Below are 22,079 nucleotides of genomic sequence, written 5' to 3'. Positions count from 1 at the left end.
TGAAGTGACTTAGCAGCAGCAGCAGCAGGCATGAGGAGTTTTAGTTTGCAGCATTCAAACTCTTAGTTGTGGCTTGTGACATGTGACCAAGGGTCAAGTTGGGACCCCCCGCATTGGGAGTGCGGTCTTACCCCTGGACCACCTGGGAAGTCCCTTAGGTTTCTTTTCTGGTAAGACATTTATATACAATAAGATTCACGCATTTTAAGTGTAGAGTTTGATGAATTTTGATAATTGTATTAATTTCCTATTGCTTCTGTAACAAATTAGGACAAACTTAATTGTTGTTGATGTTCAGTTACTAAATTGTGCCTGACTCTTTGTAACCCATGGACTGCAGCACACCAGGCTTCCCTGTCCTTCACTATCTCCTGGAGTTTACTCAAACTCATGTCCATTGAGTCGGGAATGCCATCCAGCCATCTCATCCTCTGTCGCCCCCTTCTCTTCCTGTCCTCAATCTTTCCCAACATCAGGATCTTTCCCAATGAGTGGGCTCTCTGCATCATGTGGCCAAAGTATTGAAGCTTCAGCTTCAGCATCAGTCCTTCTGATGAATATTGATTTCCTTTAGGATTGACTTGCTTGATCTCCTCGAAGTTCAAGGGACTCTCAAGAGTCTTCTCCAGCACCACAATTCAAAATCATCAGTTCTTTGGTGTTCAGTCTTCTTCATGGTCTAACTCTCACACCCATACCTTGCTACTGGAAAAACCATGACTTTTGTTTTGTTTTCCATATTTTTTAATTTGTTTGCCTTGTATCTGTCTCCATCCACTAGAAGATAAACTTCATGAGAATAGGGACTTGATCTTTTTTGTCCTCCCAGCATCTCGGGTCATGCCCATGGTGAAATACTTAGGAACTGAAAAACTATGACTTTGACTATACAGACTTTTTTGGAAAGCAATGTTTCTGCTTTTTAATATGCTGTATAAGTTTGTCACAGTTTTTCTTCCACGAAGCAAGGGTCTTTTAATTTCAGGGCTGTAGTCACCATTCATAGTAATTTTGTAGCCCAAGAAAAAAAGATCTCTGGTTCCTCTGCCTTTTCTAAATTCAGCGTGTACATCTACAAGTTCTTGGTTCACATACTGCTGAAACCTACCTTGAAGGATTTTGAGCATCACTTTGCTAGCAGTGAACTAAAATGGACAGGAATGGGTAAATTTGATGCAGATGACTATTATATCTACCACTGTAGGCAAGAATCCCTTAGAGAAAATGATGTAGCCCTCATAGTCAACAAGAGTCCAAAATGCAGTGCCTGAGTGCAATCTCAAAAATGACAGAATGATCTCAGTTTGTTTTCAAGGCAAATCATTCAACATCACAGTAATCCAAGTCTATGCCCTAATTACTAATCACTAATGCCAAAGAAACTGAATCTGAATGCTTCTATGAAGATCTACAAGACCTTCTAGCACTAACACCAAAAAAAGATGCCCTTTTCATCATAAAAGACTGGAATGCAAAAGTAGGAAATCAAGAAATACCTGGAGTAACGGGCAAGTTTGGCCTTGGAGTACAAAATGAAGCAGGGCAAAGGTTAACAGAGTTTTGGCAAGAGAATGCCCTGGTCATAGAAAACACCCTCTTCCACCAACACAAGAGAAGATTCTACACATGGACATCACCAGTCAATACCAAAATCAGGCTGATTATATTCTTTGCAGTTGAAGATGGCAAAGCTCTATGCAGTCAGCAATGACAAGATCTGGAGCTGACTATAGCTCAGATCATGAGCTCCTTACTGCAAAATTCAGGCTTACATTGAAGAAAGTAGGGAAAACTATTAGGCCATTTGACCTAAATCAAATCCCTTATGATGATATAGTGGAGGTGACAATTAGATTCAAGGGATCAGATATGATGAACAGAGTGCATGAAGAACTATGGACGGAGGTTTGTAACATTGTACAGGAGGTGGTGAGCAAAACCATCCCAAAGAAAAAGAAATGGCAGGAAAGCAAAATGGTTGTCTGAGGAGGCCATACAAATAGCTAAGAAAAGAAGAGTAGCGAAAGGCAAAGAAGAAAGGGAAAGATATACTCAACTGAATGCAGAGTTCCAGACAATAGCAAGGAGAGATAATAAAGCTTTCTTAAGTGAACAATGCAAAGAAATAGAGGTAAACAATAGACTGGGAAAAACTAGAAATCTCTTTAACAAAATTGGAAATACCAACATTTCATGCAAAGATAGGCACCATAAAGGATAGAAACAACAAGAACCTAACAGAAGCAGAAGATATTAAGAAGAAGTGGCAAGAATACACAGAAGAGCTATACAAAAAAAGGTCTTAATGACCCGGAAAACCAGGATGAGGTGGTCACTCACTCACCTAGAGCCAAACATCCTGGGATGTGAAGGCAAGTGGGCCTTAGGAAGCATTACTATGAACAAAGCTAATGGAAGTGATGGAATTCCAGCTGAATTATTTAAAATCCTAAGAGATGATGCTGTTAAAGTGCTGCACTCAATATGTCAACAAATTTGGAAAACTCAGCGGTGGCCACAGGACTGGGAAAGGTCAGTTTTCCTTCCTATCCCAAAGAAAGGCAATGTCAAAGAATGCTCAAACTACTGTACAATTGCCCTCTTGTCAGAAACTTAGTGGCTTAGCACAAAATTCTTGTCTTGCACTTTTGTAGACCAGAAATCTAAAAAGGCTCTCACTGGACTAAAGCCAAGCTGTTGGCAAGTTTGTGTTCCTTCTGGAAATTCTCTTAGACAATTCTTTTTCTTGCTTTTTCTAGCTTCTAGAGGTGGCCCACATTCCTTAACTCTGGACCCATTCATCTTCAAAGCCAGCAATTGTATTACTCTAATTTCTGCTTCCCTTGTCACATCTTCTCTGATTCTCATCTTCTTATGTCTCTCTCTCCCACTTTTTTTAGAAAACAACTTATTCATTTATTTATTTTTGGTTGCCCTCAGTCTTTGTTCCTACCTGGAGGCATCTCTAGTTGTAGTAAGCTGGGGTTCCTCTTCATTTCTGTGTGTGGGCTTCCTTTTTTCAGTGGCTTCTCTTGTTGCTTCTCTTGACCCAGCTCTAGGCACATGAGTTTCAGTAGTGGCAGCACGCAGTCTCAGTAGTTTTGGTCTGAAGGCTCTCTAGTCAGGTAAGCCCACAAATTTGATTACTTAGATTAAATGAGCCCATTCTTTGGAGGATACAGTAAAATTCCAGCAAGTTATACTATGTATATTGATAAACTGATTTTAAAGTATATTAAAAGATGCAAAATAACCAACAGGATACTGAAGAACAACTTGGAGAAGGAAATGGCCACCTACTCCAGTATTTTTTCCTGGAAAATTCCATGGACAGAGGAGCCTGGTGGGCTACAGTCCATGGGGTTGCAAGAGTTGGGCATGACTTAGCAGCTAAACCTCTACCACCACTACTGAAGAACAAGGTTAAAGGTCTGACATTATCTAGCTTCAAGATTTGTTATAAAACTACAGTGATCAAGACAGTATGGTATTGGTGAAGAATAAATAAATAGATCAATGGAACAGAATAAAGAGCCTAGATATGGACCTAAACCAATCCAGTCAACTGATCTTTGATGAAGGAGCAAAGACAACTTAATAAAGAATTGTCTTTTCAACAAACAATTCGGAAACAACTACATGCAAAATAAAAATGAATCTGGACACAAATCCTATGTTGCAAATATTAAATCAAGTAGATGATGTGCGTGCATGCTCAGTCTCTCATTTGTGTCTAACTCTTTGCAACCCTATGGACTATAGCCCAGCAGACTCCTCTGTTCATGGGATTTTCCAGGCAAGAATACTGGAGTGGGTTGCCATTTCAAAAGTGGATGACAGGCCAAACCTAAATGTAAAATGTAAACTTTTCTAGATAACATAGGAGAAAATCTAGCAGACCTCAGTTTTGGTGATAACTATTTACCACGCTACCCAGCTTACATGATCTCAGTTCCATGCTCAGGGGCTGAACCGGAGCCAGGGTAGTGAAAGCACTGAATCCTAATCACTAGACCATCAGGGAACTCCTGGTGATGACTTAAAAAAAAATATTTAACTATTTGATTGTTTTATTTATGGCATGTGGGATCCAATTCCCTCACCGGGGACTGAACCCAGGCTCTGTGCATTGGGAGAAGGAAGTCTGAGCCACTGAACTACCAGGGAAGTAGTTCCACCTGGAAAGTAGAACTACCTGGAAATGAGTTTTTAGATACTATACCAAGAATATGATCTGTGAAAGGAAAAAAATTGATAAATTGGAGTCCATTAAAATTAAAATCTTCTGCTCTGTGAAAGCCCATGGAAAGAGAATGACTGGAGAAAATGTTTACAAAATACATATCTGATGAAGGAGTTCATGATCTGAGCCACAGTCATTTATATTGAAATAATAATTTTTAAATAATAAACTTAAAAATTTTTAAAAATCCAGAATAACTATGGCAATCCAAAGTGAGAAAAACAAAAGTGAGGCCCTCTATTATCAGATAATATTACTTAATTTTTAAATAATTTATTTAGTTAATTGGAGGATATTTATTTTACAGTGTTGTGTCAGTTCTGCCATACAACAACATGAACCAGCCATATGTATACACATGTCCCCTCCATCTTGAATCTCCTTCCCACCTCCTGCCCCATTCTACCCCTCTAGGCTATCACAGAGCACCAGGTTGAGCTCCTTGCATCGTATAGCAAATTCCCACTGGCTATCTATTTTACATGTGGTAATGTATATGTTTTAATGCTACTCTCTCAATTCTTCCCACCTTCTCCCTCCCCCACTGTGTCCACAAGTTTATTCTCCATGTCTGTGTCTCTATTGCTGCCCTAAAAATAGGTTCATCAGTACCATTTTCCTAGATTCCATATATATTTGCTAATATATGAATTTGTTTTTCTCTTTCTGACTTCCTTCACTCTGTATAACAGGCTCTAGGTTCATCCACCTCACTAGAACTGGCTCAAATTCATTCCTTTTTATGACTGAGTAATACTCCATTGTATATATGTACCACTACTTCTTTATCTGTTCATTTGTTGATGGTTATCTAGGTTGTTTCCATGTCCTGGCTATTGTAAATAATGCTACAAGATATTATTACTTAATTTTAAGTTAAAGAAATTAAGATAGTATAATTTTAGCATAAAGACAAACATAGACCTATGTGGCAGAATAGAAAGTCTAGGGAAAAACAGACACATATACAGTTCCCTGTTTGATGACAGGAAGACAGTGCAATTCAGTAGGGGAAAACATTGACTTTTCAATAAATAATGCTGGGTTAATTGAAATCATATATTAAAGAAAATGAATTTAATACTTATCTCACACTATACCTAAATTCAAAATAGAATATAAATTTAAATGTTAAAAATAAAATACTTAAACTTCTAGGCAGAAACATAGCAGAACAGCTTCATGACTTTAGTGTAGGCAAATATTTCTGAACTAGGATGCAAAAAAGCACTAACTGTAAAGGTTGATAAGTTGGACTTCATTAAAATTGAAAAGTTCAAAATACAAAATTAGGAGAACTAAAGATGTACCACGAATTGGGAGAACATATTTGCAACACATATCTGATGAAGGATTTGTATTCACAATAACATAAGAGCCAACTCATTGGAAAAGACCCTGATGCTGGGAAAGATTGAAGGCAGGAGGAGAAGGGGACAACAGAGGATGAGATGGTTGGATGGCATCACCGACTCGATGGACATGAGTTTGAGCAAGCTCCGAGAGATGGTGAAGGACAGGGAAGCCTGGCATGCTGCATTCCATGAGGTTGCAGAGTTGGACACGACTGAGTGACTGAACAACAAATGAACTACAAACTCAAATTTTTAAAAATTGGCATTTCTTAAATAGGGAAGAACATATGGAAAGATATAAAATATCATAATCATCATAAGTACAAGTCAAACTCACAAAAAACTATCACTACATCCTGGCCTGAGTAGCTAAAATGAAAATGACAATATCCAGTATTGGCTAAACTGTGAAGCAACCAGAAGCCTTATACGTTGCTTTCAGTAGTGTGAACTGTTACATACATTTGGAAAACAGTTTCACAGCAGGTAATAAAGTTAAACACACATATATCCTGTAGACCAGCAATTTCACCTTTACATCTATATATCTATCTAATAAATCAATGATTATGTTCATCTGAAACTATGCACAAGAAAGTTCAGTACTTTTTATAATAACCACAAATTGAAAGCCAAATGCCTATCAACATTAGAGTGGATAAGTAAATTGTGGTACAACCATAAAATGGAAGTTTATAAATAGGAACTGCTTTTAACTGCTTTAAGAAAAAACAGATGAATCTCAAAGACAATATTGAGTGAAAGAAGCCAGACATAAGAATGCAGAGTCTACTTGATTTAATATGTATACAGTTTAAAAACAAATGAGAGGGAACATGAGGGAGCATGCATGGTGACTAAGGGGTGTAAACTTGTAAAGATCATCATGCTGTGCACTTAAAATTTGGGTGCTTTACTGTATATAACTTATACTTTATTTTTTTTAACTTGTACTTTAATAGAATAGAAAGGAATAAAAATGACTGAAAGAATAGAAGATATTTAAGCATCAAGCTAGAAATGATCTCAAACAGTATTGTCTTGAGTTCTAGGAAGCTTACAACTCCAGCAGGAAGCTATGAATCACCACGCCCCTTTGGCTCTCCAGTTCATATCCTTAAGAAACATACATAAATTTTCTTTTACCACTCTGTTCTTTTGACCCTCCTATCATACTCAGAAAATTTGGGGATGTTTTCCCATTGTCTTATTTGTTGTTGTTGTTGGTACAATTATTTTTGGAAGGGAAAGTGTATTATGTTTTCAGAAAACAAGACAAAAGGTTGTCTTACATTTTTCTGAAATGGAGGAAGTAGTTAAGAAAAGACTATTTAAAGAGAGTAGTTGATGGGTTAATGATCAACGGGTGGCCGAAATAGCTCAGTTGGGAGAGCGTTAGACTGAAGATCTAAAGGTCCCTGGTTCAATCCCGGGTTTCGGCAGTTGTTTTCTTACCCTTTTGTAAAGCGGACTATAAGATACTGACGCCAAACTAAATCTCCATCGTCTTCAAATATACAATATAATAGGTCTATAGTGCCTTTTATATGCTGAGGAGTTGCATACATTTACCCTTAATTTCTATGGCAAAACGTAATTCTGTGCCAATATTCATTAATTCTTCCACAACTACCAGTAGTTCCTAAAGGTAAAGAGGGGGAAAAAACCCAAAGCAAAACAGTTAGTGCTTTATTTAGTTATGTATTTAGATGTTATTAAAGGCATCTATAAGAAGCAGGGCACGAGCAATTTCAATTGTCCCTTATTTACAGTAATTCTTTTGGAGTTCGAATTGCTAAAACACGCTCATTCTTTAGCGATGACTTTCTAAGTGAACATCAGGGGTCTATACACACATTTTGGAATGTAGAAGAATCCTCAAAAGCCAGAAGGTAGTTGATTTTGATAAGTACAGAGGACGTGGGACTGCCCAAGAGTTAACAGATTTCGTTTCCGTGGTTTTTGAGCACCTGTAAGTCTTACCAGGACAAGAGCTCTTGAAGACTAGAGAAGTAAAACCTAGAAGACTGGCGGGACTTGAGCCTTTAACTGTTGAATACTTAACCAACCACTAGCAACTCACACTTCCCCCTTGCACCAGCGTCGGCTTAAAAATCAACAAAAATCATTACTTGTTTAATCATTTAGCTTTAAATGAATATATTCGGTGAAAATTTAACTAGGGGTCAGTCAGCAGGAAAGTTCAAAAAGTAGGGGGAAAAAAAATCAAAACAAAACCCAAAACAACCAATGCAATCCCAGGAAATATAAAAGGACATTTCCTGAGGCTGCAGGAGATTCCTTCAACTTTAGGTGATGAAACTACAGCCTCCCCGAGGGCCAACGAGTTCATCTCACTCTATCTTCTCCAACCTCGTGCTTGGATCCTTCCATTCGCGAAACGGAAGATGAGTGATACAGAGAATGCACTGTAACACTGGGTGAAAATTTTAATACCAACTTGAAAACATTAGGTCTCTAAGTTACAAATTATTTGCAATTTGTGATCCAGTGCTGCTGTTGCTAAATCACTTCAGTCGTGTCCGACAATGTGCGACCCCATAGACCGCAGCCCACCAGGCTCCCCCGTCCCTGGGATTCTCCAGGCAAGAATACTGGAGTGGGTTGCCATTTCCTTCTCCAATGCATGAAAGTGAAAAATGAAAGTGAAGTCGCTCAGTCGTGTCCGACCCTTAGCGACCCCATGGACTGCAGCCTACCAGGCTCCTCCATCCATGGGATTTTCCAGGCAGGAGTACTGGGGTGGGGTGCCATTGCCTTCTCCATTAGGGGCATGCTTTTAAAAACGGAAGGCTCCCTTCACCCAAGATTCAGGACCTATTACAGTGCTTTTTCTACGAATAAACTAGGTTCAACTTCTGCACAAAAATTTCTCCGTGAATTTTCTAGTCCAAATACGAAGAATTGAAATAGTATAGATTCCTTATTAAAATCTATGAATGTGGTCTGAGGGAGAAGGATAAAAAGAAATTATTATTTTAAAAAAATTGTTTTTAACACCAAAACAAAAATGTAAACCAATCTACTTTCATAAAAGAGAAACACTTGTGTGGTGGCCGGTTAGCTCAGTTGGTTAGAGCGTGGTGCTAATAACGCCAAGGTCGCGGGTTCGATCCCCGTACGGGCCATTGGACGCTTGGTTTTGAACTTATGATACCCTCTAGGTGGGCCTTTACAACCCACGGTTGTTACAATCTGAGGTCCAGAAGCTTAAACATTTCCCTCGTGGTGGTGAATTTTACCTGCGGTGCAGAGCGAGGATACAAGTTACACATTCGGAAATCTAGCCACCTATGAAGATCCTCTTTTGGTTTAGTTTGAGGAATTCTCCCTCACTTGGCAGTCATCTCCCCCAACGTCTCTGTTCCGCCTCAACACAGAGAAAGGCAAATCTGTTCTCTTTGGAGATGCCGCTCCAATGCTACCTTTCCACGCCTTCCTTACACGCTCATCTTCTTTTAAAAAATAGTGGGGAGGTCATTCCTCTTGGTTCTTCTGTTCACTTGAGGTCCTTTTTCCCAGCTCCTGCGTGTGTCCGTAAGAGTGACGTTTCCGGCTGGTGGGGTAGATACTGGGGGCGAGGAGCACCGGCTGGTGCGCTAAGCCGCTTCAGTAGTGTCAGACTCTGCGACCCTATCTCTAGCCTGCCGGCTCCTCTGTCCTTGGGATTGTCCAGGCAAGAATACTGGAGGCTCTCCTCCAGGGAGTCTTCCCGACCCAGGAATGGAAGCCGCGTCTCCGATGTCTCCTGTGTTGGCAGTTAGGTTCTTCACCACTAGCGCCACCTGGGAAGCAAAACAGGAGCGCCCGAACAGGGACTTGAACCCTGGACCCTCAGATTAAAAGTCTGATGCTCTGCCAACTGAGCTATCCGGGCTCACGAAGGATCCTTCTCATCCTGAGGTAAAAAACCTCTTGCATCGCGTCTCTACCACACTTCTTGACAGCATTTCCATAGGAGATGTCTCTTTTTGCCAGTAGCTATGCGAGGAAAGAACTTTGCAGGATGATCTTCAGAGTGAGGACTCTTCCCAATGGGGAAAAAAATACTGATGCAGAAGATACTGGTAGGGAATTTTTTTTTTTTTTCGTTTTTCTTTGAAGTTTTGATGATGTAAAAACCTCCCTTCCAATGGTCTTTTTCAGTCAGTCACTCTTCTCATGTTCAAGAAGCGATGAAAGTAGGAAGAAAAGCTTTCTGGATGGGTCCTTTGATGATTCTCAAGTCTCAGACTCAACGGACGGAAAATGAAGGATCAGTTCCACGAAAATACATTCGAAGGACTTAAAAAGGACTTTCTTTTAGAAAAGAGTACCTAGAAGGGGGAAAAAAATCAGCCTAACGAGCCAGCCAGGAGTCGAACCTAGAATCTTCTGATCCGTAGTCAGACGCGTTATCCATTGCGCCACTGGCCCTCGCTGATTAGGTTATCCTCATGTTCATATTTTCATCATTATCCGCAGTTTATGCCAACCAAAGAAATGATTGATTTTTAAGAATCTAGTAAGGGGTTAAAACCAGAGACTAAATTGACTTCGGGAAAGCATGATTTCTTTTCTGATTTGGTTCCATAACATAGATTTACAGAAAGTGCTTTCTTTGAAAATAATGGGGAGTCTTCCCTTACTTACTGACTATGCATTGAAAACTTGTTTACTTGTTTGCTGCTTAGTAAGAAATCTCTGTGGACTCAGTTATCTATTCCCTATTCCACTTCAAATCCTGTCTTACCCAGCGTATATTAGTGCTAGTTTTGAGGTCTTCATTTCCCACCCACCCCCCAACACACACACACACTGTTTTGTCCTGCAGAATGTTGATCTGCCCTCAAAACCCTATAAGGAGACAAGGATTCAATAGAAATATACATTTTAAGAATCTCATGTAACAAACTCAGAAAACAGAATAAAATTGGCTTAAAAATGTACTTAGCTGTTCAAAGTAGGCAAAACAGCTGAAAATGCAAAAGTGCTTTAAAAGAGTAGTTTAGTACGTTGAGCAGGAGACGAGACTTTGTATGGTTTTGAACTTCAAAACAAAGTGAAAATTTAAAAATATATTCTCTCTGTGCCTCAGTTTCCTCGTTTGTATAAAAGGCTTTCTCTTAAAGAGAGCGTGGCAAATACCGTGGAGTATTATCTTCCATTTTTACGGCTCTCACCTGCAGCCGCTGGTATCAGGACAAACACTGAAGATGGTTGCCTGGGAATGATTTCAAGTAGCTGCAGCTCTCTATAATCACAAAGAGAAACTATTTCCCAATGTCTCCGCTGTTCACTTTGCTACTGTGATCACTCTTAAAGGCTTAACAAACCATTTCAACGAAGCAAGTATTTTTGAACGCGATCCAAGTCTCTTGTGGACAGTGGGTAGGCTGGGCTCTGGATGCTCACAGAGGCTCAGACTATGAAAGGGAATTCTGACACTCTAATCTGGCTGGCGCCCACTCTCTAAAAACATCAGAACTGCCTTTCAAGGGATTTTTCTGCATGCATGCTGCGTGGGACGGCAGTAAATTATTTGTAAATTTCAAGAATCAAGGATACACCGAAAACGAGAACGCTGTGAGCAGGATTTGAACCTGCGCGGGGAAACCCCATTGGATTTCGAGTCCAACGCCTTAACCACTCGGCCATCACAGCTTGGCAGAACGAGTTTTATTTATTCGACTAAAAACAAGTATTCATCCTTTCCCTGCAAGGTTGGAAGAAGAGAGGATCACCGATTTCTGAGTGTCCGCAAGAAGACCTTCTCCAACCCCAAGCTTGCATATTTCACTTAGTGACACTTTCAACTTTTCAGGTCTTTAAGCAGAAAAAAAAATCTTGGCAATATTCTTCAAATTTTCTTTCATTCCGTGGATGTGAGGAAACTGTCTTGTTCTACCTTCAAAATGTATTTAGATGTGCAAAACTTCTCACCCCTCCGACTGCTACAGCCCTGCTCCAAGAAAGCTTCATCTCCTTTGTGCCTCCTTTTGCCTTTATCTAGTCAAAATATCCAGAATATGCGACCTGGTGTGACTTAAGCTATAAGATAAAAATCAGTTAAATTCCCCCCAAAAGTCTGAAAGAATTCACACCAGAAAGATTCTGAGAATCCTCTTAGTCTACTGGTGGGACTATTGGGGGCAAATTCTGGGCCCCAGCTTCCCATCCGGAGATCCCAGTCTCTGTCGCCCCCATGTGGTCACTGAACGCAGGCGCGGTTATAAATTGAGCTGAACACTCTGGAGACCAAGTGTCATTTCCCTGAATGTGGGTCGAGTGGAAGCATGCTATTTCTTGTGTTATGCCCATTCCGAAAGAAAAACCACCCCTCTAAAGTGACTTCTAGCAAAATATATCATGAAATACACACAAACAAGCCACCAAACTTTTCAACTTTTCTTATTTCCGGGAAATCCCTCAAACTGCTGATTTCAGGAATGCTTCAGATCCTTCCTTTCATCCGAGACCGTTTCTGCCTGCTGGCCTCCCACTTAGGGCGGAGCTGGAGGCCAGATGCTGAGTTTTAGGAGAACGTCGAGTTTGATTCCGCTGAAGAGGAGGCTCCCCGCAACAGCCAGGGCCAGGAGTCCACCCTGGGCCTGGGAGGGCTGGGGGTGAGCGGGGCGAGGGGGGACGGGTCTGGCATGTTCCACTGCGGTTGAATAGCCTAAAATCTAGCCCCACGGGGAAACAGTCCCAGAGGATCTTTCTGGGCTGGTGGGAACGGAGGGGAAGGGCGCTCCCAAACATGCAGGTAAGGGCCTTCTTTCTCCAGTACAGAGACCCGGGGAGTTTTTGAGGACGGGAGTCTCCTCTTATCCATCCCTCCACCCCAGCTGCTCCCCACAACTCTTCTTTCCCCATCTACGCCTGATGAGCTTTGGAACTACTGGATGGTACTAACAGGACTAATAATAACTGAACGGTTGTGCGATCGCTGTCTGGTTTCGAAGCGAAGCACTTTTCTTCCTCTGAAGATGGAGAAAGTCACTTTGCAGAAAACCCGTTCGTCCGAGGGAGACTGTCGCCCGCGCGGCGCAGGCCCGTTGCAGCAGCGGTCTCTTCCGGTTGACCCCAGGTTGGCCCCTCGGTCCTTCCGGCAGGAGGACGCCGAGGGCGAGAGAGAAAAAGCCGGTGGGGAAGGGGAAACCCGGGCTTCAGGGCAGATGGCGTCCGGACAGCTTTTCGTTTTAAACCTCTGGGCCTCAAAAGAAGGGCAAATGTGGTATTTGTTTTGAAGTCTGGTACCACAAAGACAATGTACAGAGATTTCCTGCGGAAATGAAAAGGACGCTGAGGTGAAGCCTGTTTCCGCCCGGTTTCGAACCGGGGACCTTTCACGTGTTAGGCGAACGTGATAACCACTACACTACGGAAACCAGACGTGAAGAGTGAACAGGTGCTCTAGGCCTTCGAAATGTTTCCATTTTTTCTTTTTTTTTTTCTTTTTAAAATCAATAATAAATATAAGTAGAAATGCGTTTACCAAACATATCTACCACAATGTTCAGAAAAGCCTGTTTGAACAGCCAAAAAATTGGAATGCCCTTGAAGGCTTGCAAGAGAAAATGACACCAAATCTAAGATTTAATAGATGAAAAGAAGTATGACGGTTACAGGTTAGTAAGGGAATTTTTTGTTGTTGTTGGGAACTGAACGAAATAGGAATACTCTTTGGGGGTGGAGGGGGTGGGAATCCAATCATTTGAAGCAAGGCATGGAAAGAAATAAGACTAAATGGTGATTTATGGGCCAGATCAAAGGCAAGATGGATGTGCCTCCCAAAGAGGGGAAGGTATATTTCAATTTGAATCTGATGAGAGAGGGAGTGGAGACTAATCTTTAATTTTTGGAGTGTAGATCTATATCTACACTGAAGGTTTTTTTTTTTTTTTAAAGTGTGATTTACATACATAAAAATGCTGTAAACTTAAGGGTACTTATAGCTCAGTGGGGGCAAACATGTGACAACTCATTGATTGAATAAGCTCAGCAAATAAAAAAATCTGGATAAACACAAAGAAAACTGTAGCCAAATTATGTTGAAATTATTGAAAAACAAAGATTAAAAACATCTTAAAAGCAGCTGGAGGGAAATGATACTACATCTTAGGTTAAGTAAAGATTAAATGGAATAAGAAATATTAATTCAAAGGAAGGTAGAAAAGGAGGAACAGAGAACAAGTAGGATAAATGGAAAACAAATAATGATGTCAACTTAGACCCATATATATATAATTGCTTTTAATGTAAATGGAATAAACAATTAAAAGGCATAAATGGGCTGGCTAAATAGTAAAATAAAACAAAGAAAAACAAGAGCCTTTTGTGTCCTTCTTACAAGAAATATACTTGAAAAATAAGACAACAGGTTGAAAATAAAGTGTTGGGGAGCTATGCAAACACCAACCGTTAGAAACCTGATTGACAAACAGAGCAGACATCAAAGTAAAAAGTAAGACCAAAGACAAAGAACATTTCATAATGACAAAGTGATCAATTCAGCAAGAAGACATGTCAATTCTTATATAAAGCAAAACTGAGAAAACTAAAACAAGAACTACAATAAGCACAACTATGGTTGGTGATTTTAAAGATCACTTTTAGTAGCTGATGAGAAACTTACAGAAAAGAGGAAATCAGTAGGAATAGAGAGGATGAGCCATAGTTAGTAACTACTCAACTTGACCTAGCTGATATTTATCACACAGTACATCCAACTACTGCAGAATTCTCATTATTTTCAAGAGCACATTAAACATACACCAAAACAAAAAGGGCCCCCAAACAAGTCTTAATAAATTTAAAAGGATTCAAACAATTTAAAAAATGTTTTCTGAAAATAACAGAATTAAACTTGAGGTCAATATAAAAATGATAACTAAAAAAATTCTAATACTGGGAAACTTGAGCAGTACACTTCTAAGTAAAATATAAGTACAATGGAAACTAGAAAATACTTTAAACTGAAAGAATGAAAATACAACACACAACTAAAGTTGTGCTTAGAGGAAAATATATAAGTTTAAATGCATATATTAGAAAAATAAGAAAGGTTTAAGACTGGGAAACTTTAGGGAAGAAATGATGTTTTGTATTTTAAGCCAAAGATATGTCTTCTGGGTTGAGAATGACTTCAGATGGCCAGTCTTAAAGACAGGGAGAACAGGAAGAGGCTGTTAGAAATTGTAGTGAAGAAGGTCCAAATAAGAACCAAGTAGATGAACAGAGAGGAAAACATCTCACATATGTTGAATGTAAATCAGGAAGGCTGTGATAATTTGACTGGTGGGGTAAGGCAGCAGGAAGAGTCAAGTTTAATAATAGATTTCCAGTGGAAACAATGATCAATGATCAGTTGAGTTCATGGTGTATGGTGTAAGTGGTACTCATGTGAAATCCTGGTGGCTATGGAAATGTGTGTTTGAAATTAGGCCTTTTTCAGACATGGATATTTTGAAAGATCAGCTCTAGGCAGGCAGCCAAGGAAGGGTCAGCTCCAGAGACTCCTCTTTCCCTAACATCTTCCCTCATCACCATGCCTTACTTTTCCACCTTTTCAAGGGACATTCCATTTGAATTTGCTCACCAAACTTTATCCAGTGTCCAACATGAGACCTGCATACCTGGACATGAAGAAGAAAGAACCACACAGTTGGCTTAAGATAATGTCAGTTGTACCCTCAGAGCACAAAAGAGGAGCTGTCCATTTGAGGATCCCAAGTCAGAGAACATTTAATGGGGAAGGAAGTTTGAGTGAAGAGTACGGTAGGTCAAGAAAGAAATAATAGTTGAACTAGGGAGAAGTCCCTTTGACAAAGACACAATTGAGACTGTCCATGACTTGTTTAAAACTGTTTTATAGAATAACAACCTTTTATCCTTTAGACCTATTAAGTACTCAACACTTCTAGAGGTATAGGATTTCATTGATTAGATTCAACTCCATCTTAAGAGATTCTTTAAAATGTTAGTCTTCTGACGCATTTGCATTCCTGGATGCTCAACAAAGGAGTAATTAACCTGTTGGGCCATGATAATGAGAAGCAAGAAGGTACTTAGGGTGCAATCATTGCTTGTAGAATTCTGTGCACATTACTAAGTATGGGGAAGTGGACATTTGTAGAGTCTAATTATTTTAAGGTATATCTTAGAATGTCAAAAGAAACAGCAGATAAACAGAAACATATTTATTTTTAGGACTTAATATCTTTATCAGAACTTTTATGTAAAAATATGTCTAGAAAAAAAAGTATAAGACTTCATTTGTCTCTAAACTCTTGCTAGATGCTTTATATGCTTTGTCACTAACCACTCTTCTTTGTCACTAACCATATTCTTCTCTTTTCAAAAACTTAAGTGATGACCTAGAGTTCAGAATCACTTGAAAAGTAGAAACAGTTATTACAGTACTCAAAGCAATATTTACATTGGGTGTTTTGTTTTTTTTAAGCCCTTTCTTTTCCCCTCTTACCTTCTTTAGGATGAGGCTAAGAGCAGAAATGCAAAGGAAAATGGAAGGTTTCCTAGAAGTGGTGAGTAGCAAGAACAGGTTCAATGACAAAGGATTTAAACTAATCACTTCTGACCATGGGTCTCTGTCTTCATACCCTATCCTTTGCTCCTTAAAGATGCTTGGTACTAATATTTCTACATATTACCTTGAAATTAGCAAAGCCATTAGCTATTTAATAGTCTATTTAAAAAAAACAAAACAAAACCTGAGTGTCGACCCTACTCCAAGTGTATCTGAGGTTGCAAAAAATAATTAAAGCTCTCCAGTAATCAGACGAATCTAAAGGATATCTGAAAGGGCATGTATTTAAAGCTGTTGAATCGCCTTCACTTGATTCCAGTAATTAGACAAAGGGGCAAACCTCTGCTAGGCTAGGCTACCTATCCACTGCTAATATCATGATTCAGACAAATAATCGGAGTCATTAAATTACTTATGGTCTATGTGTCGGGAATGCTTCTCGGGATATTATTTACCCTTTTACCTCTGTGCTCTTCTACAAAGTACCCCATTTTTCCCAAGCAAGGACTTAAGTCCTGAGTATTAGAATATTCATCCAGTGTCAATTCAAGTTCATTTCTACTCACTTAGAGAAAAATGTTTTCTATGAGGTGAAAATCGCAAAAACAGCGCTCTGACAGGCCCCGCTGGGATTCGAACCCAGGATCTCCTGTTTACTAGACAGGCGCTTTAACCAGCTAAGCCACGGAGCCCATCCTGGCAAGGCTTTTAGTTACACATTATTTGAACATAATTCATATGTCTCTCCACTATAATGAATTTAGAAATTGGTTTGCCGGGTGATGAAAGAGGGAGAGAAAAAAAAAAAGCAACTTTGTGTCAGTCAAAACCAAAGAAAAATGTTCTTTTGGAAGAATAAATACAGGTACTAGATTAAGATGACTATCTCCTCTTGAGAAACTGTTTCAGGATTGAAGTAGACTATAAACTCTGGCAACGGGGGTGTGTGCAGGGGGCAGGGTGGGGGCGGGGGAGTGTTGTATGAAGTATTAGCGGATGGGGGAGTGTGTATCAGGGACCTTTGTTGAAGCCCAAAAGAAAAAATGAAATGATCTTCTATTAACCATCATATTATTTTAACCACACCTGCTCTCTTCTATATTAGTGTGTTGAAGGAGGGATTACTGGTCAAAAGCATATATCTGACACAAGTTTTCTGAAACAACAGTGGTGTGATGCACCTGTCAAACCACCCTCCAGAGTGGTGGCACTTATTTCTCCATTTCAGGAGTGTTGACTTCTAATGGCTTACAGCTGGGTTACTCTGGGCACTATCCTCATGAGAAAAGAGGAAACCTTGCTCAAGAGTACACCAACCCTTGAGTGTAGCTCAAATCCAACCTCAATTCAGAATATTACTAAAGGGCCATTTCAGGTTCAGATATCCTGGTAAGCTGAACTGAGGCTTCTTTTACAACACCAAGTTCAACTTCTGCCTCTTCTTAATCATGTTTCCTTCACCCTGTCTTTGCAGTCGATTCTAAGAGTGATCCCAATAAGACTCTAACACCATCTTACACCAGGCTCAAGGAGAAGCAATTGGTTATCTCTGAGGAATTTCAGCAGCAGCCATCCTCAGAAAAGGTTGCAGAGGGGTGGAGGAGGAGGCAAGCTCTGGCCCTGGAGCCAGCCTCCCCTGGGTCACTGCTTTGGCATCTCCATCTCCATCTCAATGTTTATTTCCCAGGGAACTGACACAAAGCAAGCAACTTCAGTCTACCATCTAAGTCTGACTAGGGCCCAGGTTCTCAAAACCCACTTAAACATACCAAGTACCTGAGTAGAATCAGAATGTCAGGTACTACTACTAATATTCTGCTATACAAACTTTCAGAATTTTCACCAAAGAACAAAACAAATGAAGACATCTACCAGTTGATTAAAAGATGTACAAAGTTAGTGAAAGGTGCTGAAGGGCCAGAAGAATCATTTAAATGTATGATATTAAAAGCAAAATTTTAGTGAAATGGAAAGCAAGAAAAAAATGGCAGATTCAGTCAACCAAAGAGTATGATTCCCATTTCCAGGAAAAAAAAAGTGAATACTAAGTATTATATTAAAAACTTTATTTACTAGCAGTGCATAGCCAAAAGAATCTATGTAATATACATAGATACATATGCAAACAGGTCAATTCAGTTCAGTTCCTCAGTCCAGTCCGACTCTTTGTGACCCCAGGGAGTGCAGCACCCCAGGCTTCCCTGTCCATCACCAACTCCTGGAGCTTGCCCAAACTCATGTCCATCAGTCAGTGATGCCATCCAACCATCTCATCCTCTGTCATCCCCTTCTCCTCCTGCCTTCAATCTTTCCCAGCATCAGAGAAAGATTTTTCCAGTGAGTCAGTACTTTGCATCATGTGGCCAAAATATTGGAGTTTCAACCTCAGCATCAGTCCTTCCAATGAATACTCAGGGCTAATTTCTTTTAGGATTGACTGCTTTGACCTCCTTGCTGTACAAGGACTCTCAAGAGTCTTCTCCAACACCACAGTTCAAAAGCTTCGGGTCTCCAGTACTCAGCGTTTTTTATAGTCCAACTCTCAAGTCCATACATGACTACTGGAAAACCATAGCTTTGACTAGACAGACCTTTGTGGGCCAAGTAATGTCTCTGCTTTTTAATATGCTGTCTAGGTTGGTCATAGCTTTTCTTCCAAGGAATAAGTGTCTTTTGATTTCATAGCTGCAGTCACCATCTGCAGTGATTTTGGAGCCCCCCAAAATAAAGTCTCTCACTGTTTCCATTGTTTCCCCATCTATTTGCCATGAAGTGATGGGACAGGATGCCATGATCTTTTTTTGAATGTTGAGTTTTAAGCCAACTGTTCACTCTCCTCTTTCACTTTCATCAAGAGGCTCTTTAGTTGCTCTTCATTTTCTGCCATAAGGGTGGTGTCATCCACATATATGAGGTTATTGATATTTCTCCTTACAATCTGGATTCCAGCTTGTGCTTCATCCAGCCCAGCATTTCACATGATGTACTCTGCATATAAGTTAAATAAGTAGGGTGACAATATACAGCATTGACATACTCCTTTCCCTATTCGGAACCAGTCTGTTATTCAATGTCTGGTTCTAAGTGTTGCTTCTTGACCTGCATACAGATTTATCAGGAGGCAGGTAAGGTGCTCTGGTATTCCCACTTCCTGAGAATTTTCCACAGTTTGTTGTGATCCACAAAGTCAAAGGCTTTGGCATAGTCAATGAAGCAGATGTTTTTCTAGAATTCTCTAGCTTTTTTGATGATCCAGCAGATGTTGGCAATTTGATCTCTTGTTCCTCTGCCTTTTCTAAATCCAGCTTGAATATCGGAAAGTTCAGGATTCATGTACTGATGAAGCTGGCTTGGAGAATTTTGAGCATTACTTTGCTAGCATGTGAGATGAGTGCAATTGTGCAATAGTTTGTGCAATTGTGCAATATTCTTTGGTATTGCCTTTCTTTGGGATTGGAATGAAACCTGACCTTTTCCAGACCTGTGGCCACTGCTGAGTTTTCCAAATTTGCTGGCATATTGAGTGCAACACTTTCATTGCATCATCTTTTAGGACTTGAAACAGCTCAACTGGAATTCCACCACATCCATTAGCTTTGTTCATCGTGATGCTTCCTAAGGCCCGTTTGACCTTGCATTCCAGGATATCTGACTCTAGGTGAGTGATCACACCATCGAGGTTATCTGGGTCTTGAAGATCTTTTTTGTATAGTTCTTCTGTGTATTCTTGCCACCTCTTCTTAATATCCTTAGCTTCTGTTAGGTCCACACACTTTCTTTCTTTTATTATGCTCATCTTTGCATGAAATTTTCCGTTAGTATCTTTAATTTTCTTGAAGAGATCTCTAGTATTTTCCATTCTATTGTTTTCCTTTATTTCTTTGCACTGATCACTGAGGAAGGCTTTTTTTAAATCTCTCCTGGCTACTTTTTGGAACTCTGCATTCAGATGGGTATATCTTTCCTTTGCTCCTTTGCCTTTAGCTTCTCTTCTGTTCTCAGCTATTTGTAAGACCTCCTCAGACAACCATTTTGCCTTTTTCGCCTTTCTTTTTCTTGGGGATGGTCTTGATCACTGCCTCCTATCCAATGTCATGAACCTCCTTCCATAGTTCTTCAGGCACTCTATCAGATCTAATCTCTTGAGTCTATTTGTCACTTTCACTGTATAATCATAAGGGATTTGATTTAGGTCATACCTGAATGATCTGGTGATTTTCCCTACTTTCTTCAATTTAAGTCTGAATTTTGCAATAAGGAGTTCATGATCTGAGCCACAGTCCGTTGCCGGTCAGTTTTAGCTGACTGTATAGAGCGTCTCCATCTTCGATTGCAAAGAATATAATCAATCTGATTTCAGTCCACTGGAGAAGGAAATGGCAAACCACATCAGTATTCTTGCTTTGAGAACCCCATGCACACAGGTCAGTTGACTTCTAAAAACACTACTATCCCTGACTTAACAGGAACAGTCGTGTTGGAAAGGAGGGAAGAAGTAGAATCCAGAAAAGAGCAGAGGGAGAATAGGGAATTAGCTCTTCTGCCGGCCCTTCCCTGGGTTGACCCCTGCCCGCAGGGTTCACCTCGCAGTTCAGCCTCTCGAAGGGGGTTTCCCGTCTCTTTTCACAGAGTTGCCCAACTCGGGCCTACGCCGCTCCTCTCCTTTCAGATCCCAACGATCGTCTCCGGTCCAGATAACTGACCTGACTCCCGACACCACTTGGTTTCGAGGTGGCCGGGTTAGAGGCTCTGAGAAGTCATCCCCAAAGTTCTTTCGCTCCCGCTGACCGCAGCCGCCCGGTCGGGCGCCACCACGTATTTGATGACCAACATCGCTACACCAAGACACATTGCCGCGCGCCGAGCGGAGACCTGCGGCTCACGGGCGGATTCCGGGTGGCGGGGCGGCAAAACCACCCAGAGGCCAGGCAGCGACAGGGTTCAGGTTCAGGGGACCCGAGGCTTCCGAGGGAACTTAAGGATCTCCAGGAGTAGAGAGGAATCTGTATCTTGCGCGCCGGAGCCGAGTCCTTCGAGGCCTCTGGAGGCTTCGTGGTCAGTTCCGTGACGCACCCGTCGCGGTCTCAGGAAGCCCTGCCTGGGGACGTTGGCCTGAATCTTCTCGGGTCAGAATCTGAAGTTTGAGAAAGTTTTAAGTTTTTCCGGAAGGACACTTTCTTGAGGCAGAAGGAGAACCTTTTTCATTCATTTTCTTGGTTAATGAAGAAAGACGAGAAAAAGAATGGAAGCAACTTGTTCTTCCCACCGTAAACTGCAAAACAATGCTGTTTAAGTGTCATTTGTAATTTGAAAAGTGTAAGTGTTATCCTGGCCGGTTAGCTCAGTTGGTTAGAGCGTGGTGCTAATAACGCCAAGGTCGCGGGTTCGATCCCCGTACGGGCCAAGGTTGTCTCTGACTTTTGTTCTTTAAGATTGGAAACTCGTGCGAGCCTTTGTGCTAGCCTAAGAGTTCTGTATTTCGTATTGGAACTTCTTTGCTGAGAAGGAGAGTCTGCAAACTTCCTTGCTAGCGGGTTCAAGAATCTGCTTAGGCATAGTGAACAGATCCCACTCCAATTAAAGCGGAACGATAGCAGAGACCTGGCAGCTAAAAGGTACAACAGAGCACCTTTCTTTATTTCATTGTATTTTGTTTTCCGTAAGGAAACTGTTTCTTGGAGAGAGAGAAAAAAATCAATGTCTCTAGGATATTTGCTCTCAATATATCTCCTTTCCTTATTGGGGAACCAAGAAAAGGAAGTGAATCACTAAATAATAGAGTAAAATCTCTAGAAAGAATTGCCCTGCCATAATAATATAGTGCACGTGGCTGATGCTCAGAGTTTTCCTTACCTGGGATAGGAGTTTTCAGATCCATGTTACTTATTCAATATTAGAGCTGAGATTAATATTAATTGAAAATTGAAGCAAT

At 40.5% G+C, this 22,079-nt stretch overlaps 8 non-coding genes across 8 annotated transcripts; 3 read left to right on the top strand and 5 right to left on the bottom strand.

Moving 5' to 3' along the window:
• The first annotated feature begins 6,967 nt into the window (after positions 1–6,967).
• Positions 6,968–7,040, top strand: TRNAF-GAA (transfer RNA phenylalanine (anticodon GAA)). The gene has a single exon. It is a non-coding gene; the product is annotated as a tRNA-Phe (tRNA).
• Positions 7,041–8,673: 1,633 nt separating this feature from the next.
• TRNAI-AAU (transfer RNA isoleucine (anticodon AAU)) lies at positions 8,674–8,747 on the top strand. Its single transcript has one exon. It is a non-coding gene; the product is annotated as a tRNA-Ile (tRNA).
• A 676-nt stretch (positions 8,748–9,423) lies between these two features.
• Positions 9,424–9,496, bottom strand: TRNAK-UUU (transfer RNA lysine (anticodon UUU)). The gene has a single exon. It is a non-coding gene; the product is annotated as a tRNA-Lys (tRNA).
• A 466-nt stretch (positions 9,497–9,962) lies between these two features.
• TRNAR-ACG (transfer RNA arginine (anticodon ACG)) lies at positions 9,963–10,035 on the bottom strand. The gene has a single exon. It is a non-coding gene; the product is annotated as a tRNA-Arg (tRNA).
• A 1,145-nt stretch (positions 10,036–11,180) lies between these two features.
• On the bottom strand, positions 11,181–11,262 carry TRNAS-CGA (transfer RNA serine (anticodon CGA)). Its single transcript has one exon. It is a non-coding gene; the product is annotated as a tRNA-Ser (tRNA).
• A 1,654-nt stretch (positions 11,263–12,916) lies between these two features.
• TRNAV-AAC (transfer RNA valine (anticodon AAC)) lies at positions 12,917–12,989 on the bottom strand. The gene has a single exon. It is a non-coding gene; the product is annotated as a tRNA-Val (tRNA).
• Positions 12,990–16,765: 3,776 nt separating this feature from the next.
• TRNAT-AGU (transfer RNA threonine (anticodon AGU)) lies at positions 16,766–16,839 on the bottom strand. Its single transcript has one exon. It is a non-coding gene; the product is annotated as a tRNA-Thr (tRNA).
• A 4,638-nt stretch (positions 16,840–21,477) lies between these two features.
• TRNAI-AAU (transfer RNA isoleucine (anticodon AAU)) lies at positions 21,478–21,551 on the top strand. The gene has a single exon. It is a non-coding gene; the product is annotated as a tRNA-Ile (tRNA).
• Positions 21,552–22,079: the final 528 nt, after the last annotated feature.

Source organism: Muntiacus reevesi, chromosome 20 (assembly GCF_963930625.1).
Source record: "Muntiacus reevesi chromosome 20, mMunRee1.1, whole genome shotgun sequence".
Taxonomy (NCBI): domain Eukaryota; kingdom Metazoa; phylum Chordata; class Mammalia; order Artiodactyla; family Cervidae; genus Muntiacus; species Muntiacus reevesi.
Note: the sequence above shows the minus strand (reverse complement) of the source record. Positions and strands in the feature narration are given on the sequence as shown.